The sequence below is a fragment of the Lolium perenne genome, chromosome 6, assembly GCF_019359855.2.
Source record: "Lolium perenne isolate Kyuss_39 chromosome 6, Kyuss_2.0, whole genome shotgun sequence".
Classification (NCBI taxonomy): domain Eukaryota; kingdom Viridiplantae; phylum Streptophyta; class Magnoliopsida; order Poales; family Poaceae; genus Lolium; species Lolium perenne.
The window spans coordinates 88902923-88907689 of record NC_067249.2 but is presented as its reverse complement, the minus strand read 5'-3'; the positions used below and the strand labels follow the sequence as shown (position 1 = coordinate 88907689).

The window sequence follows — 4767 nt, the reverse complement described above, 5'->3', positions numbered from 1 at the left end:
ATTGAGGAAGAGTTGTATATGGTACAACCCAAAGGTTTTGTCGATCCTAAAAATGCTGACAAGGTATGCAAACTTCAGCGTTCCATTTATGGACTGAACCAAGCATCTCGGAGTTGGAACCGACATTTTGATAAGGTGATCAAACTTCGGGTTTATACAGACTCATGGTGAGGCCTGTATTTACAAGAAAGTGAGTGGGAGCTCTACAGCATTCCTAATATTATATGTAGATGACATATTACAAGTGGTTGGGGCACCTCCTCGCCGTAAAGTGGCTGACCAATGTGATTGCTAATTTAAACACCATGATGGCACACAGTATGTTCTCTTTTATTTTGAGTAGTCATGATCACTGCATATCAACAAAGAATAGATCACTATATATAAACAAAGAATAGATCACTGTATTTTTAATCTTCTGTGACAACATACATGCAACGGTGCCACGAAAAGTATCTAGGAGTTACAGTTTGAGAAGACATTAACTGCAACCAACCCACTTTCATAGAAGATCAACAACACAAAAGTTCTACACGCAACTGCTACTGTGAGCCTGCAATGGCGCTTTTCGTAGAAGTTCTGCTACTTCTCTCCAGATGGTTGTGTTCACAATTTTGTCCATGTTACCGTAAAGCCGACAATATTCAGTCTCACCAGATTGAGACCCAGCATAAATTTGTAGGTTGTTTTCAGCATTCTGAAGTTCTGAAAATGAAGATAGCAGTACCAGTAAGGTAGCTATTTTATATATACGTGAGACAAGATGGCATTCTGCAATTTTGAAGATGGAAAGGTAAATGGATATATGAAGAGCAAGCAAAACTAATAAGCTGTTGTGTATATAGTACAACAAACGCAAGGGATATCACATGTGTTAGTTTCTTTCAACTTCATACCACGTATCAAAAAGCGGATATAAGTTGGCAAACTTAGACTTCACATAGACTGCTGTCACCACACCAGGTGGGCATCACAACTTATAGAAATGTAAACACGCCTGATGATTTATATCTGACCATTTTTATTAGCTCAGTCTTGAAGGTGCTTCATCGGAAGTTAATTGTGTATAGAGTCTAAAAGAAAACAAATTCCCAGTAAGAAGTGATTACAAATAATTGGTGTAAAATAACTCCCCAAACGTCAGCAAATTGTTACCCTCGTAGTACAAAGAATTGTTTAACTCGGTACAGACTGAAGTGTCAAGTCTTTGATCCCAAGCGACACACTTTGGCATTTAATGTTCCATTCAAATAACAAATAGATATACTCACAACAACCTGATGCAACATTGAGATACAGAACTGCAAATGACAACATTCATAGCTTCAAGGAAACTGTTCTTTTGTGTATAGCACTGGACTGAGCTGTAAAAAGACAAAACTACGGTATTTTTAGTCAGAGTGTATACTGATGGGGTAAGAACACTTCTACATGTTATATATTAGAAATTTCACCAAATCAAGCTAAAGCACAATGCATATATTAGCACCTTGCTTAATCATGGATATGGCGTAGCATAGATATATATAATCATAAAACAAAGACACCAAGGGGTAAATCAAATAAATATGATGTGGTAAAGGAAGAAGGTGTTATATATTACAAATTTTTACTACATAATTTCACCAGAAAATCAAGCCAAAGCACAATGCATATATTAGCACCTTGCTTATTCATGGATATGGTATATCGTAGATATATATAACCAATTAACACAAACACCAATGTGTAAATCAAATAAATATGACATGGTAAAGGAAGAAGGTAGTACCTAATCAGTAAAGGAAGAGATGCACATAAGAGCCTTGCAACGAAGGGAATACATTTTTTAAGTAGTAGCATTACTTGGGATATGTCTAAATCTTAATCCCCTTCATAACTTCCAGTGGCAAAGATACTTAAATCAGGTTTAAGCCTCTGCCACACACAAAAAAGTTGGAAGTCTGACACATACCCAATGGTCGCAAATTTCAGTCAACCAAAGACAACTACAAAGTACATGACACCAAAATTCAAATGAGTGCACGGCCAACGTAACAACTGAGGAAGCAAAGTTACCTGGCATTCGACGGTCCATGGAGTGCAACATGTCATTACAAGTGGCACCTTGGAGTTGGGATAAATGAAGGCAAGCAGGCCAGCCAGATCATTATTCGTGGAACAGATAACTGGGATACCTCAACAAGGTTGTGCTTGCAGACATAGAAGTGGAGACATAAGAGTTTGTTTGTTGAAAAGTAGAATTTTCTAAATGAAGATGTTGACAAGAATTCTATTAAGAGATGTATTGTCAAGAAAAACCACACAGTCAGCATTCAGTTTCAGCCGCTTCAGAGTTAAAAGGGAGTTGTATTGTATGGCTCGACAACAATATCACTCGTTTCCATCTGATTTGGAAAGACCCTATATGTCTGAACAAGCTTCTAGCTGTATCGATCATTTACGGTCTCCAGCACCTAAGAACCCATACCTGAACCAGTGAAATAATCAACATCAGTCATATTGGCAAGTGACTCCAGATCAGTATGGTTTCCCTATTCTTTTTTTTTCTAAAAGTAATTTTGAAATGGTATCTCTATTCCATGTGCCGTCTAAGTTTACATTAACTAAAATATGATTAGCATACTTTAGCCATCTAAGAGCAAGCAGAACTTACTGTTGAACCCAAATCATGGAAAGTCAATACTTTAGCCATCCCAAAATCACCTGCTCCATACAACAAATTTCAAACAGAAGCCATCAGCAATTAAGAACTTCATAGCCCAGATTTTTTCCTAAACAATATTACAGAGCATACTTACCAAGTCATATATTTTGGTCCTCTGAAAGGATTATATTTGAACACTGGAAAAGCTCAATATAGTACAGTACATGGTGAGTTACTATGCTTGACTGCCTTTCAGTAGTACATAAATAAAGGTTATAAGTATAACAACCTTCAAAGCGCAATGAAGATTAGGAAGCAAGTAGTCAAGTGCCATTAGGAGCTTCAGAAAGCATACACAGAATTTCTTCTTGCAAAAAAATGGACACAACAAGGAGTCAAAAAAATCATTATTTATAATCTGCAGCTACTGACATTACACATCACAGACAAATTAACCACCTCTTCCAAGAAGTGCTTGCGGTTAGCCTTTTTGATGGCCTCTAACCTGTAAAATGAAATAAAAATAACCAAAGTATCATCATAGGTTTCAAATATGATTCAGAGATTACTTCACAAGTTACATACATGTATCTTCCCTTGTAGTAACCGATCAAGAGGCACACGTAGCACTCCTGAAAACGCAAACAAAAGCATTCATTTCAGCATCATATACAATCATTCAATAGGATTACCAAAAAATGCAGAGAGGTGACAAGAGCAAAGATTGCTTTAGGACCCTTCCAATATGGACAGATAGGAAAAGCGAGAACCATGCTCACCTTCTCTACCCAAGAATCTTTGGATTCAGAAAGTAAGGGCACCTTACTTCTGCAATGAGCACCATCTGTATGTACAAAAGTGGTGAGTTTTTCCTGTTCATCAAAAGGTCAAACCATCATTTAGCAAACAATCTAGCTTAAATACTGATGTCACATGAAATAGATGGGATAGAAGTAGTTCAAGAGACCTCTTGCAGTGCCGATCAACGGTATCTGACAGTCTGACGAGCTAACTGGATTTCTTCAAGACATACCAGTAACAAGCCATTCTTCAGAGGTTCTTGAGACAATTCATACTGCAGAGAGTCAATATATATATAATTCCATCCATATATGCATGACAAAAGGTTGAATATTGCTGGAACCGCACTAACCTCTTCCTAGCATTTCTCGACCTCGAGCAGCTGCTAGTGCGTCACCATCCTCTGCCATGTACACGTTCATATCGAGCACAGACAACGACCACACATGAGCGGTGCCGCCAGCAGTCAAAAATCGGTAGATCGGGGAGAGCAAACTAACCGGGCGGGGAGGCGGTTGAAGTGCGCCCAGAGCACGTCCTGGAGGGCCAGCGAGATCTCCATCGCACCGTCGGTGGCGACGCGTAGGAGGGCATGCAGTCGAGCATCTCGTTGTACACCTCTAGGCGGTGGCCTTGCTTATCCGTCCGCCGTCCCCCACGGAAACCCCCAGTTGCAGCTGCTGGAACTGAAGGATCTGCGAAGAAGAAGAAAACGATGCCCAGAGCACCAAGAAACCGTGGCAGCGGCGCACAGAAGGAGGCGGACGGACGGGAGAGTGAGGGTCGCGGGAACTGGGCCGTGGCGGCTAGGGTTTCACCGTTTCGCTTTTATCCAACGCGGTGAGACTGACGGCCCAAACTGCGAACGGCGCTGAGAATCATTCCTGTGCGGCACAGTAAGAGCATCCCCAGCAGTTGGGGCTCCCAGGCCGAAATCCGGCGTTATTTAGCGCCGGATGGATGTATTTTGTGGCCTGGGAGGCCCATTTTCCCAGCCGCGAGCCCATGGTCGCCTTCTGACGTGCACCCACCGCGTGCATAGCGACGGTGCAGTCACCGGGAAGGGCAATCGTCGGAGTGCCCTCGACGCATTGAACCGTCGCGAAGTGGTCTGGAGAGCCCAAACGACTCGTCGGGAACGGTCGAAGTGGCCTCGATGCGAGAACCGCCGTAATGGAGCACGAACTTCGCGGAAGAGCAACCGCCGCTCTCTTCGTCGAGAGACCTACATATACGGTTTCCGACGGCCGACGCCATTCATCTGTTCTCTCCTCACCATCCTCCGTCAACCATGAGCGATCTCTCTTGGCCATCGGACA

At 41.9% G+C, this 4767-nt stretch overlaps 1 long non-coding RNA gene across 11 annotated transcripts; it reads right to left on the bottom strand.

The window, feature by feature from the left end:
- Positions 1-359: 359 nt before the first annotated feature.
- Positions 360-4320, bottom strand: LOC127320994 (uncharacterized). 11 transcript variants are annotated; one of them, XR_011747060.1, is made up of 12 exons: positions 3949-4320; positions 3801-3851; positions 3615-3722; positions 3427-3519; positions 3233-3279; positions 3107-3152; positions 2937-3014; positions 2802-2844; positions 2657-2706; positions 2059-2470; positions 897-1364; positions 360-705 (listed from the first exon to the last, which is right to left on the bottom strand). It is a non-coding gene; the product is annotated as an uncharacterized lncRNA (long non-coding RNA). The 11 variants fall into 11 exon arrangements; XR_011747057.1 differs by having other exon boundaries at positions 2937-3011; XR_011747054.1 differs by having other exon boundaries at positions 897-1073; positions 1156-1364; positions 2802-3152.
- Between the last annotated feature and the right edge of the window lie 447 nt (positions 4321-4767).